The sequence below is a fragment of the Perna viridis genome, chromosome 4 (genome assembly GCF_037379345.1).
Source record: "Perna viridis isolate PV_CMFRI_1.1 ecotype Kerala chromosome 4, ASM3737934v1, whole genome shotgun sequence".
In the NCBI taxonomy this organism is placed as follows: domain Eukaryota; kingdom Metazoa; phylum Mollusca; class Bivalvia; order Mytilida; family Mytilidae; genus Perna; species Perna viridis.
This window is the reverse complement of record NC_142448.1, coordinates 52051156-52066653: the sequence shown is the minus strand read 5'-3', so window position 1 is coordinate 52066653 and position 15498 is coordinate 52051156. Positions and strand designations below refer to the sequence as shown.

The 15498-nt window shown below is 33.6% G+C and overlaps 1 protein-coding gene across 8 annotated transcripts in view; it reads right to left on the bottom strand.

Moving 5' to 3' along the window:
• Positions 1–12216, bottom strand: part of LOC148620486 (uncharacterized) — an 83406-nt gene extending 71190 nt beyond the window's left edge. For 5 of the 8 annotated variants that reach the window (XM_088581386.1, XM_088581380.1, XM_088581387.1 and 2 more), the window contains exon 1: positions 3358–3507. The gene's annotated coding sequence lies outside the window, so the exon portion shown is untranslated. Of the gene's footprint in view, positions 1–3357; positions 3508–8517; positions 8576–10217; positions 10431–12075 lie in introns of those variants that run through there. The other 3 variants (XM_088581390.1, XM_088581381.1, XM_088581383.1) reach the window with 3 other exon arrangements.
• Between the last annotated feature and the right edge of the window lie 3282 nt (positions 12217–15498).

Genomic DNA, 15498 nt, shown 5'->3' with positions numbered 1-15498 from the left:
CTTCATTTCAAGTTTGATGATGAAATGATTAATTGTGAAGCCTAAAGTTAGCTGTTTAACATACAGATATCCTTGTTAAAAAAAAGAATGATCAATTCTAATCACTGAAAGCCTGGTGAGATCTTCTCAACATTTTGAAATGTTTGGCATAATATTCTTTCTTTTCTTCAGTAGGTGGGAGGAGGTTACAAAACTACTACCTCCCATGATCATGTATGGGGAAAGGTCTAAAAGGGACCAGGACCAGGGGGATAAGACAATGGAAAAAAAAAAACACATGCAGAAATTTTCAACTCTACTGAACAACACGGTGTATCATAATGCCTCCATCAAAACACTAGTGAATACAAAAAGAGAAAATGACTGTGATTGCAAAACATATCATCTCATTGTTATAGAATGTTTTGGTACCTATTTTCTAAACTACTTCAAGGTAATTGAACAGACCATGACATAATATCAATAATGAATGTAGCATTGAATTCACCATTACCATGGTAACACATGTAGTATTTTAAATCATTTGGCTCTATGTAATACATGTCAGTTTACCTCATTGTTTGATTGTTACAGTGCATAATTCTGCTCTAATAATTGTCCCAATTCCTGCCCCTAAGAAAACTTTTTTTTCAGGGTGGTAGATTTTCTGATTGAATGAGATAACATAACAGTGGAGTTCTTGTTTAGTCTTGTTTTTTTTCTTGAATTATGTTGCAAAAAAGGTTGATTTTGGGTTGACTCTGTTTTTTCATAATGTAAGTTTTGCAATTTGTATATATCAAATTTAATAACTCCAAAATGTTAGGCTAATAATTTGCATGTTTGTATTTTAACAACTGAATGTCTTTCATGAAAAAACTTTCTTGCTCACTAAAAGCGAAAACAAATTGCTTGTGAAATGAGTTGGTTTGTGGTATCAAAATTAAATCACAGCAAAAGAAGCACTTACATAGTATCTCATTTCATAGGGTTGATAGCCCCGTGCAGGTCCGGGTGTTAAAAGAATAGGGCTGCAGCAGCGCTAAGCTTGTCGTAAAAGGCGACTAAATAGTGCTCAGAACTCTAGCCGGGGGCTAGGCTAGGGCGCTCTGCCCACAGAGCAACTGGGATGTGTGCCCCAGGTGGTGGAATGGGGTACCCCTGGTGTGTTAGATGCTGGGGTTGTCAGGCTATAATACGGAAAACCTGACCACAAACCATAGTGGTGCACCGTGTTGGGAAAGATGCCACGTTCCTTGCACGTTAAAGAACCCTACTGTGGTATTCCCCCGGAGTAGGAACCGTAGGGCTCCGCCACAGGAGGCTAAATTGCCCGACCCTACCCTCCTCTCTCTATTTCCAGTGGCAATCAAAAATTATTGACCCCATTGTCCTTGTGTCCCATCCCTTTTTCATTTCATCATCAATTTCATGTTCATCTTCAGAATATAGCTGAAATATTGCTGCTCCGATGTTAAACCCCAACAAACAAAGAAACATAGGGTTGATATGGGGTTGATTGACCATGGCATGATTTAGTTAAAATGATAATATAATGATTGAGATCTAGCAGGGCTGAAAGAGAAATGATTTATGAGATGATTTTGCTATTGAAATGAATGACATTTAATTATGTTAATTTGATGATATTTAAATACAGATTATGTATTATTTTTGCATTGAAATAAATTACCAAATAACTTTTTATACTAACTACTTTTGAAATGAACATTTATTAAGGCTGATTTGGAAATAGGGCAACACTGAAATATATTTTGTTTGGCAATAAGATTATCCTTATGTTTTGAAGTCAAGAAATATTTTATTTGGAAATATAAATCCTAAGTTTTATTTTTAGGTTGACCTGTGGCACAAAATATGGACTTGAAATGAAAAATCTGAAGTATGTCAAGTGAGAAACTGAATACATCCTGACAAGTAGTTAGTCATAGGTGGATCAAAGGAAGCTTAGTGGCCTGATCCTTCTCCATTTTATACTAGAAAGTGTTGGTGGATTATAGAGAAAAAACTGGAAACGAATGGAGCAGCCCCCTTTACCTCCTTAAACCAATCAAAGCTCCCCCTTTTTCAGGATTTCGTAGGATCCACCACTGTCAGTTGTCATATTTCTACAGTCTTGTTAAAATATATGACAGCCTAAAAGAAGTTTAATTAACAACTCTATAAAGAGATCCTCTATTACTTGTTATTTAAGAATTTTGAAAATAGAGAGATAGGCATGTTTAACCATAAAGGAGGTAACTCAATACAGTGAAACTTATTAACTAAACCATGAATAATCTAAAAAAAAAAACTGACTATGCCTACCATGACTAATCTGAAAACCTGTCTACACCCAGCCATGAATAATCTGAAAACCTGTCTATACTGAACCATGAATAATCTGAAAACCTGTCAATACCAAACCAAGAATAATCTGAAAACCTGTCTACACCCAACCATGAATAATCTAAAAACCTGTCCATACAGAACCATGAATAATCTGAAAATCTGTCAATACTAAACCAAGAATAATCTGAAAACCTGTCTACACTGAACCATGAATAATCTGAAAACCTGTCAATACCAAACCAAGAATAATCAGAAAACCTGTCTACTCTAAACCATGAATAATCTGAAAACCTGTCAATACCAAACCAAGAATAATCTGAAAACCTGTCTACACCCAACCATGAATAATCTAAAAAACTCAACCATGAATAATGCATAATATCTGTCAATACTAAACCATGAATAATCTGAAAACCTGTCTACATCACACTTTTTAAAGTCCCTTTAAAGTCTCTTTATATCAGATTAAATGTACTTATAACCTTGGTTAACTAAACACCTGTCTAAACCAAACACCCATCTAAATGAAACACCTGTCTACACCATACACCTGTCTAAACCAAACACCTGTCTAAACTGAACCAATCTTAAAATCCAAAAGGGGTTCAGTTTAGACAGGTTTCACTGTATATTACATTTATTGCCCTTATTATACTGAAAAAGCCATTGAATCTAAATCAACAAAAGATTTTACAGTTCTACCAGCAAAAGGCAAACCATCTATAGCATAGCTAAATCACAACAAAAAAGGGGGGACATGATTTACAACTTTGTTGTGCAGTTAAGAGGTTGAATATAATGATTTACAAATTAGTATTTACTTCTAAAACTTCTTGCCATACAAAGAAAAGAGATTTCATCTTCACACAAAAACACCCAAGACATGTTTTACATATAGAATAAACAGCCTCAATGTGGAAATCTCATTATAATCCTTTTCAACAGTAAAACATCAATATTTTTACAAAAAAAAATACAGCAAAAAATATGAATGCCATAAAAAAAAACAATAAGGTAAGTACTTACCCATAATTTCAAATTACTTCCACTAACAAAATGGTTTAGAGCACTTCAAATTGAAAGAATTGTGGGTCAAGAATAAAATATTTCCCCAGAGGTTTTTCAGGTAGCCTTTTACACCATAACAGCCACGATACTGCCTTCTGTTGCTAATGATAAGAGGTGGAAATCTGACACTTTCCTCCTCAAACGAACCATAAAACATATGCTATTTTTTTGCATTTTAGATTTAGGTTAATTAAGGTCGTTTGTGAATTAACAACTGTTAAATTAATGTATAATGGGGCATGAGGTTTTGATTATAACTAGAATTTGTGAAATTTTGTTTTGGCTACCTTGCATATAATGTGTATTTCCTGCATAATGGGAGGGATCTTTGTGTTAAGGGTAACCAGATGAGTGATTCATACTTCATAGGTACTTATCTGCAATGAAGAGGAACTAAACTCATTTGAACAAAAAAGGGGGAGGTGAAGGGATGATGTTTAATGCCTCTGCCAGCTACCAAAAAAAAGGGGTTTGAGAGCTATCTTTAAGGCAAGGCTTAAAATTAGAATATAAAATTTGTATTTTATGATACTCCATAACTATACAAAGTTTGAAAAAGATCCTTCCATATCTTCTAAAGTCATCATATGGAAACTATCAGGGGTGGAAAGTCAGATGGACAGACAGATGGCCACTCAACTTTTTAGGAGGTATACCTGAATACCTCCAAACTAAGGGTACAAAAAATTAAAAGTATGAGCTATGTATAAGGTCAATAAAACCTAGGTGCATGGACTATGATTGGTAGGGTAAGCATATGTATTATTTTTTCCAACACAGTTAGTATAGTTTTGCATTTTACCCTTTGACCTTTAAGACACTCTACCATAGAAATGCAAGTCACCTAATCGCAATTCTGTTTCCCGATTGGCCAAAAACTGATAACTTAGTGGCGTTAAAAAAAACGAAAATTGAAATTGCGTGTCATGTGTTATTTTCCTGAATGAATTAAAAATTTTAAAAATATAAGTAAAATGAACAAATTTTACTGCATCAGCTATCTTTTTTTTTAAAGATAGTACTTGTATTTTTTCTAGAAACACCTATAATGGTGCTGACAAAAACCAAGCCAAATGAAACTAATATGTCCCAGGTTGGATCAGGGCTTTAAATAGTTTTAGGAGTGCCAATTCATAAACCCAAAAGTATCCCTGTCCCTGAACTATTTATCTGTTTTGATGACCAATGATTGAATGATATTTGAAGGATCGAAAACCAATGACCAAAGAGCAATCCAATCATGGTTTTGTTATGTAAAAAGATTGATTGATATATTGATTATTGGGGTTTAACGCCCGAGCAGCAATATTTCAGCTATATCCAGACGATGAACATGAAATGGATGATAAAATGAACATGAAATGATGATGAAATAAAACATGGGGTCGACAAATTAAGGTCGGGCAATTTAGACTCCTGTGGCGGAGCCCTATGGTTCCTACTCAGAGAGAATATCACAGAAGGGTTCTTTCATGTGCGAGGAACGTGGCCTTTTTCCTAACAAACTGCACCACTATGGATTACAGTCAGGTTTTTCGTATTAAGGCCTGGCGACCCCAGCATGGAACATGCCAGGGTTACTCCATTCCACCACCTGGGGCACACAACCCAGTTGCTCTGTGGGAAGAGTGCCCTAGCCCCCGGCCAGGGTTCTGAGCACTATTTAGTTGCCTCTTACTACAAGCTTAGTGCTGCTGCGGGCTATTTTTTTGACACCCGTACTCGCATGGGGCTGTAAAAAGATCTATGATTTCATTATTCTGATCAGAAGGAATCAAATAAAGTGTCATATTAATTTTACTTCGGGCTTATAATAAAAATAATCAGTCAACATTTTATATTTCATAAAAAAAATTGTCATTTGATAGACAAGTAAATAAATTAAGTACCATTCTGTGTAAGAATCAGGCAATGGGTTGCACATCATAATTCTCAATTTAGTATTTTTTGCCTCATATATAACTGTCAAATTTGCAAAGCAAATTTTTGTTGTTCCCTCCGTGGGTCTCGAACTCGTACCGCTGTGACATCTATGGCAACACCGCCTGCATTAAGTCCAGCGCCCTAGACCACTCAGCCAGCTAGGCGAGTTCGAGTCCCGCAGAGGGAAGGACAAAAATTTGCTTCGCAAATTTGACAGTTCTAACATCGTTGGGAATTTTTCAGATCCTTCTATAAGTTTACGTTATCTTCCCTGTATCAATTTGATCCGATGGAGCAGTGTAGAGAATAGAGTCGTCACATTCTAAGACGTTGTGTATATATATATATATATATATATATATATATATATATATATATATATATATATATATATATATATTCAATATATATATTCAATACATCTAGAAAACAACTGAAATGCTATTAAAACCCTGAAGCAACTGTGATGTAGATATATTTTGACTGTTAACATAAGGAAAAATTGCAGAAAAATGTTCCTGCCATTTATAACCATAGTGCATTTCAACTACATTTAACCCATCAATATCTTAAAAAGGCAAATTTAACAAACACTTTGATGGTTATTTCTGGAGATTATCACATATAAATACTTCGTTATCACGTATAAACACTTTTCCTTCATGCACCACACCTTATACACATTTTGACCAATTCTTAGACAGAGAAGTATAGAATATTTGAATTTATATAAGTTACTAAATGTTTGAAAAATGGAAAACCAAAACAAACTGATTTGTAAAATATGTAAACCAATCATCGGTCACATGATGTATAAAGGAAGGGTTTAGCGGATCAGTTTGACGGATCAATTACTAATTGGTCACTGATCCTGGATCGATGAACAATAAGAATTATAGTTGAACCCATCGGGACAGATACTGTATGTGCCTTCTTCTTTTTCTACTTAAACACAAAATTGAATAAAGTTGGGGGGCAAAACATCCGAGTCATGCATTATTAGAAATACTACACTATTGCATCTAGTATTTTCTTTAACAGACAGACAGGCAAGGAGATAAACTAATGAGCAACTCATACAACAAAACATGTAGTATGTATGATATAACTCATTTGTTCCAATATTCAAAAAGTAAAAATGGTAGATAAATGGGGTATCCAAAGGGTTGCCCCCACACCCCCTCACCCTTGGCAAGGTTTAAGGATGACTGATTATTTGCACATATTTTGGGGAAAAATGACCAACAATAACATAGATTTCTAGGAACCCCTTTTTTTTTTAAATCTCCAGATCTGTGTCTGTATTTCATTGTTTTGCATGAATGTTCAATATATTGGTGCCAAAAATGATTGAGTTTGAAATTCACATAGCAGAGAATACATGATAAAAAACATACACTGTTAATATGATGGATAATGATTATGAATTCCATGAGGTAATCTTTTCAAGTCAGTAGTAAACAGTTATTTGGCAGACGTTTGTTGCTAGGGTAGTAACAGAAGCAGACGACTATCTCTAAGCACAATAAATTTCTGTTTCCATTGGAATGTTAAGATTGAAAATCCATTTATTGGGAGTAAATGAGTTTATTATATTGTACAATGCACAATTCACCGTGTTCTCTTTGAAGTGTACTAAAGAAAATGCACCGACGCATGGACTAATCTTAATTTTGATGATTTGATGAAAATATGATGAATTCATTAAAGATAGAAAAGGTTAAAGTTGACAGAAAAAAATCACCAATGCCTTTCAATAATACCCAATCTGCTGTGAGAAAGATGAGAACTGCTGACGGCTAAAACTCAAATATGCATCATTTCTGAAAGATTTCAAACACTGTAAGAATCCAATGCTAAAGGGAGATAACTCAAAATTTGCATTGAAGTGTTCCTCCTTCAAATCAAATAAACTGCCGTACATTTCATACTCATATATATACTTTGTAGAATTGTTTTAGGTTTAACTTTATAGGTTTAAAGGTATTCAAAACCATATTATTCTCTCTACTCAAAATCAACCCCTCATGAAAGACATGTACCCCTCCCCAATTCTAGTCATTGAAACAAACTATGAACAAGCTGACAGAGAATGTACTCCTCATTTTAAGGTTCATCATTGCCTAATGACAAATATGGCCTCAGTATCGCCACTAATTTCCCTTTTACTAAAGGCAAATCTGTGTATCTAGAAGAATTTTAAGGCATAGCATCCCCTAGATATGAGAAAGTTGCCTTCATTTTATGTAAAATTATATCAAAAACAGGCCTGACTTTTGCTGTTTTAATACTATCAATTCTACAAAGAGGCCAATAATGAACAAAATAAAAAAATATTCTACTGATAAACCTTTCTAAACTGAACCCTGAATCATCCAAACACCTATCTAAACCAGACACTTTCCCTTTATATCAGTTTTAATGAACCTTGATAAACCAAACACAGTCTAATCCAAACACCTCTCTAAACCAAACACCTCTCTAAACCAAACACTTGCCTAAAACAAACATATCTCTAAACCAAACAGTCTAAACCACAAACCTCTCTAAATCAAACACCTGTCTAAACAGAACCATTTTTTAAGTCCAAAAGGGATTTGGTTAATACAGGTTTTACTGTATAAAGGGTAATATATCTATGTGCTACTGCTTTTTATACTGTAAACGTAATAAATTTCAAGATGAATTCATTTTCACTATCTTCGTGGTGGATAGAAAACTGTGAAAAACACTTCATAAGACAACATTTTTTTAACCATGAAAAGTGATATGTAGTATTCCATTGTTTTGGTCATATAAATATTTTGTGATGACCTCATTATCTACAAAAAACCGTATGTTGGAAAAAACTATTTTGCACAATGTTTTTTTTTGTTTTTTGGGGGGTTTTCTTTTGTTCTTTATTAAAGGAACTCCTTTACATTTCCAATTGTTTTATTAATTTTCCTTTAAGGAAATGCAGCCTGTAGGTAGGGGTGTCAACTTGCTTAGATCATTATTGACTCTGACCCACCCAGTTATATCTATATCTTCTTAAAGCTCTGTGCTTGATATAGCATCAGTGACCACCAATTTTACAAAGTTTTTGGTATGATTTGGCTTAGAATCGAACCCAGAACATTTGAACAGGAAGTAAATCCAGCATGCTACCACAAGACCACTTTGATAAATATATTTAAGTACATGAATACTTACCATCTCATTAAACATCAGTGAGTCACTACATTGTTATGTTCTTTAAAAAATTGAGAATCTGAAAAATACAAAATTTTCATGTGTCCATTATCTGTTGTTTTTTTTTTTCTTTCCTATTTTGTTCTTCTTTTTTGTTTCTGTTGAATTAAGCCAATACTAAAAAGGTATCTACAGTAAAATTAAAGCAGTCCTGTTCCTTTGAACAGACACCTGTTAATGTAACAGATAATGTTGAAGATTCTCCCACTTGACACTGTTTTATGTTTGAGATTCTTACTTAACAGGAAACTATTTATGTAAAATCAATCTATTTTTGAGTATTGTGCAAAGAAAAAAAAAGGTGATTTTAACCAGAAACTCCCACAAAACTTACAATTTACAATTCTAACTTTTTCATTAGTAATGTGTGGAAGGGTTAACATATATGTGGACATGCCCTGACTGAAGTTCTTTCCAGTCAGTGTGATTCATTTGTATTTAATTGATGTTTTAAATAAAAAATGACAAGGAAATACTGTGGAGGTATTATTGTTCACTGGGTACCACTTTTTGTGGTTTTTGTGGTTTTTGTGGGCTTAGTAAATGCATAAAATTTGGTACCGAATGGACAGGAAATTACCTCTTCATTTGTATGATAGTCATCAAATCCATGAATTCTAGAATCTACGAAATGACAATTTTTCATGAAAATTAGTACCCACGAATAAAAGTACTTTTCACAGTAGACATGCATTTGAATGTATGCAAGATTTTATGGTATGAAAACATAACATTTAGTTTCCATGTGAAATTTAAATTTCAGTTGGCCATGTTGTAACTGTTGTAAAAATTAATTTGAATTTTTCACATTACAGTACATTTTTCAAGGTTTCAACATTTACCTTAAAAGAAATTAAATGAATTGTTTTTACAAGAATGATATTTTACAGTGCGGAGGCTTGCTAAGCAAATAAGATAGAGTTGTCTTTCTTTTACTATACATGTATACAATGTATCTTGATAAGTATCAACAAGGGAGGAAAGCATAATCTATCATTTCATTTACTATCCAACAGTTAGCACAAAAGAGAGTCCTATTTATTTACAGTGAACAAATCATGGCTTTTCCAGTTTTTGTTTATTTTATCTTTAAAGTACAGGGTAAATATCAAGCTATGACACAAAAACTTGTTCTTGAGGAAAAACAGTATTTTTATGAAAAATAATGCTTCAGAAAAGGGGTATATTTTATGAACTCAAGATAAAAGTGAAAGTAGAAAAAGTCTATCTTCAGTTTGACCTGTCCTGGTGTACCAAAGTTTGTGCCTTTTTTCTAAAATGGACCTAAAATTATTTTTGACATTTCCTTAATTGAAAAACATTATCAAAAGTTAGATTGAAACTCCCAGTCTTTTTTTTAAATAATCATGAAAATTTAAGGTATACTATAGAAGCCTATGGGGCAAAGAATACAAGACTGAGACCTGATACAAGGCTGCGCCCTGATACAAGACTGAGACCTGATACAAGACTGAGCCCTGATACAAGAATTCTACTATCAACATTCCATCAAAGTTTAAAGAAAACTCGGTTATAGTATACATAATATGGTTTACGGTAGCTATAGCACTTAACTAAAGAAGGTCTTCAAATTAATGGGACACTAGTACTAAATTTTACAGCCAATAAAAAATGAACTTCAGGGGATAAATAGTCCTTACCTGATGAAATGCTTTTGATAGCTAACTGGCTACACATTTAAGAAGTCTCAAATTTTCTGTAAGAAATTTCAACAAGATGTTGCACACTATGACCCCCGTATGATGCTAAGAATGACCCACTCCACCATCTAGGGTAAACAGACAGAAGATAAGTGATAATCGTAACGAATCTGAAAGGGGGGCATATTACAAGTCATCATGTCTATGTCTGTACCAAATATCTAAGCATTCCATCCAATCTGCTGTTTAAAAAAATGCGCATCACCTAAATTAAGTCGTACCGCAAACAGGAAGTACATAAACAATGAAGCAATGTAAAAGTCACCATGCAAGAAAATATACTAAACATCTAAGAAATCCCTCCAACAAAAGCCGAGAAATCTGTTAAAGATATTTATAACAGAGACGGACCGTGAGACGGACTGACTAGGTGGTTGCCCACACTTTTGTGAGTGGGGGTATAGTGGGGATATAGTAAAGAGTAATCAAGGGAACCAAGGTTATAGCGGTAATCAAAAGAATGTAATCCAGGGACAAAGACAAGACATGGAAAACAGATATACACAACAAAGAACATAAAGTAACTAAAATCATACATACAAAGTAACAAAAGTAAATGAGCAACTCGAACCCCCCAAAAAACTGGGAGCATGGACCAGATGCACCGGTAGTGTAAGCGTCCTCTGCTTTTCTAGAAACACCCGCCAAGTTGCTCATAAAAAGTCAAGTCCGGGGTAGACAAACGAGGGAAGGAAAACTATGACCCGTTGAATAAATCAGTTTTCATGGTGCTGATATGGATACACCATAACGATCCACGAGTTCATGATAACGACCATAAAACTTCTGTAGTGATGACTTCAATCTTGTAGCAACATAACCCTGTTCCAGAAGCCTATTTGTTAGAGTTCTAGCGCGATACAAAAAGTCTGCGTAGTTTCGGCAAGCCCTGGCATAACGTATGAGTTGTGATATGAACACTCCATACGCAGGAGCCGAAAGGATGTTACCACAGAAGAAAGGAAAGTTGACAATTCTGAATGAAAAGTCATCACGTTTGTCGTAAAGTTTGGTCAATAGTTCTCCTTTACCATCGATTTCTAAGTGTAGGTCAAGATATGAGGCTGACTTCACAGTGTCTGTAGTATCCTTTATCTCAAGTTCTTTTGGGTAGATGCGATGTATCAAATCCCCGAAATTAGGATTGTAACTTATGTATATTTTTCTTTATGTATTAAAACGACCGGTACCTAGGTAGTCCGAATTTCCTCTGACTCTGCAACCCTCCTCTTTTTTATTTGGATATTGACATTTCAATATTCAAATAAAAAAGAGGAGGGTTGCATAAGAACATGAGAACTGTTTATGGCAGAATTATGAGGTAAGCATCATAAGAATATTAATTATAAAATGGATGAACTAATTTATATCTTATATAAACCTTACATAAAATAAAAGTATATTTAATGAAGGGTAATAAACAAATTTCCGGCAATTTTTTTTTTTTTTTTTTTTGCCCCCCCCCCCCTCCTCCCACTTCTTACCTAAAATTCTGGGTCCACCACTGACTGATGAAATTTAGGCAGTAGTTAAAAGGAATGTAGGAGGGAAAGTCCCTATATAACGAATGACAATATCAGAGTAAAAAACTGACGATATTGCTATTTAATTCCACTCACATCAATTTCTAAACATTTTGAACCTATGTAAAGTGAACACCTGTCTACACTGGACAGATTTTCATTAATTCAACCAGATTCCAAACCAAAGCGTTTTAAAACCTCAACAATATATGATAAAACATTTAAATCAAGGTTAAAAATTTACAATTAAACCATAGAAATTTCAATTTACTTACATGAAAAATGTAAAATGTAAAAATATTCCCGAAAAAAATTCCTACTCCTATGAATTACAATAAGTGTGCATACAATACATGTATGATGCACATTCGAGATCAAAAGCATGTGGGGAATGCGCCAACGCGTACATAATCAAGTGTTCGTTTACAAAGCAAGGGAGCTCTATAATTAACTAATAATTATCATGATATTATCAACCAGTGGGTGCTTGTTGTAAAAACTGTAGGTAACTACATGTTTAAACAATTATGATAAATTTTAAGATAATATTCTTTGAGGAATCCATACTGCAAGATTTTTTCCAAAGAATTTAAATTTGAAACTTTTTAAATTTTGCCTGATTCTATATTTAAGTTTAAAACCTGTTTGTTATCAAGCAGATGGTGCTGTCAATAAGTTTGAAAAGAACTTATACAAAAAATGGTTTTGGCTGCTCAGGGGTGGTTTGGTGGGGGAGGGTGGTCAGAAGCAAATTTTAATGTAGCATGCATAGAGTAATTGTTTGAGAAGTCCAATTCAAAATTACCGAACACTAATCCGGTTCATAATCAAGTCAATTCCAAAATAAATCTGGCAAAATAGATATTCCACCACCGGAGCAACTGGAAAAGCAATGGTCCTGACTTGGTACAGGTATTTCAAACGAAATGGTGGGTTAAATCTAGCGCGCTTAACCTCCCTCTTCCATTGCGTCGTGAATATACCAGTGGCGATTAAAATGCATTTGCATGGAAGATATGACTAACATTATCTGTGTGACTAACAGGCTGACAGACATCAAGATGAAAAAACTGATCATGGGGCGGACGGACTGCATGATCACTATATACATCCGGCTTTGCAGGGGTATAGTAAAAAGCTGCACTATCAGTACTTGCTACACCATCCCTTTTATGCTCCACATACACTTTTAATGAATATTCAAGTACCATTCTGTGTAAGAATCAAGCAATAGGTGGCACATCATTTTCCCCAATTTAGTCATTTTTGCCTAAAATATATTCAGTACATCTAGAAACCAAAAAGCTATTTAAATTTATCCTGAAGCATCTGTGACGTAGATATTTTTTGACTGCTTATATAGGGAAAGAGTGCGGGAAAATTTTTCCACAATTTTTCCATAGTGCATTTCAACTAAATTTGATCTATCAATATCTTAAAAAGGCAAATTTTACAAACACTTTAATCGTAATTTCTGGTGCTTATCAGATCAGGTATTATTAATTGGTTAATGCAATAAAATCCGCGTTTTTTTTCTTCATGTGCAACACCTTATATACAATTTGCCCGATTCTTAGACGTAGAAGTTCTTGTCTCACACTTAGAGATATAAATTAGAAGTTTAATAAAAAGGGAGTTAAAATGAATAAAAAAAACAAATCACAAGTTTCCTTGCAGTTGCTGAAACTATTATCGTGTGACTATCTTAAAATGGAAAAATCTTCATATCTTTATTATTGAACAAAGTGCATTCAGTATAACTCAAAATTGTTTCTAAAGATAACAAGTACTATCTTAAAAAAAGTTAGCCGACGCAGTAAAATTTTGTTCTTTCTATTTTCGAACGCCACTATGTTATCACTTTTTGGCCAATCGGAAAACAGAATTGCCATCAGGTGACTTGCGTTTCCATGGAAGAGCGTCTTTAAGGTCAGAGAAAATATACCGACTGCGTCGGGAAAAAAAACAAATAGACAGAAACAAGTTTTGATCAATAGATGTAAATTCATGGAAATTGAGTTATTGTCCAAAATGTAAAAACAGACAGACAAACAACAGTATGCCATATTATGTCTTGTCTATAATGAGTAGCTCATTAAAAAATTTCAGCAGATAAATTTTTATCGCCACTAGACACAAAAAAAACGTGTAGATCCTCAATCAATTAACAGGGTTACATAAAAGGGAAAATGAATTATTATCTTGCAACATGCTTCGATTCTTGGCTTTGCTGTCCAAAATATTGAGTAATACTTTTTGTGAGAATCATGCAAATTCTGCAATATGTGATACACCCCAGAAAAGGCTATGCATTTTTATTTTTGTTATTAAGTATAAATTTTCATTCCAATCTGTCTCTTCATATGAGACAATCTACATTGAAAATCAAACAGTTTTACTGTATTTTAGTGTCATTTACAGAGTTATCTCCCTTGACTTTGAATTCTAAAGTAATTCCATATAATTTTTATCTCCTAAGAGCAAGGTTTATATGAAAACAAGTATCTTTTTTTTAAGAAAGTTGCCGACGCAGTACAATTTGTTCATTTTACTTATAATTTTCTACAGTAACACATGGCACGCAATTTAAATTTTCGATACAATTTTTTCGAACGCCAGTCAGTTATCAGTATTTGGCCAATCGAGAAGCTGAATTGCGATCAGGTGACTTGTGTTTCCGTGGAAGAGCGTCTTTAAGGTCAAAGGGTAATAAGTGAAACTATACCGACTGCGTAAAAACATGTTAATTTCTGTTTACTATAACATTTTAAACAAAATATCAAAAAAGAAATTTGTAGGCTTTCCAACCATGGATCACATTTAGCATGATTCTTATTTGGGATGTTACTTAATATCGTTATCCTTCCAATGGAAAATTCAATTTCTGTAAACAATCCAACAGGACAGTAAAAAGCAATTTTGATAAATGCTTGTTTATATAATAAGCATATCTTATTCTCATAAATTTTCATAAAACAGCAATAATAAATTGAAGCAGCTATTTCTAAAATTACATAACCAATAATTTTATGACATAACCAAACTGCAGGAGATTATTACTACAACTGCTGTGGTTTTCTGGTGTTTTCACATAAAGTTGTTTGATGTTTCTGAAAGAATTTACCAAAAATAACATTCAAAAACTCCATATAAATCATTTGGTACAAATCCTGCTTAATACAGAAGCCTGAGTGAGATGTCTTACATTTTTTTTTAATTTCTTTTGTTTTTGTTTTTATTAACTTTTTGTTGTTATTTGTTATTGTTTGTTTTTGTTTTGCCAAAGCACAATGATGGGCATTTCCTTAATTTGTCAGATTTGATTTACATGAACTTATTAATATATTTTTCCGGTAAGTAATTCTGCTACATGTATTACCAGTACTTAGAATACAATACAGGGACATTGCACCAAGGTCACTTCCGAAATCACGTACTGTCTCCAATGAGAGATTTTTACGTTAAAACACATGTTTGATGTATAAAAAAATCATCTTTTTTTTATTTTTCAGAGGAAACATAGTTATTTTAACCAAAAACCTTCCACAAATCGTATACATTGATGTGGAAGATTCCAATTTATATTGGCTTGGTGGGAGTCTCCCCTAATGTGTGGGTTTACAGGTATTATTATGATACATAAGCTTGGTTCCTTGCTCTTGTTTTTACTGATTCCCCCACTTTATTTTAACTATAAA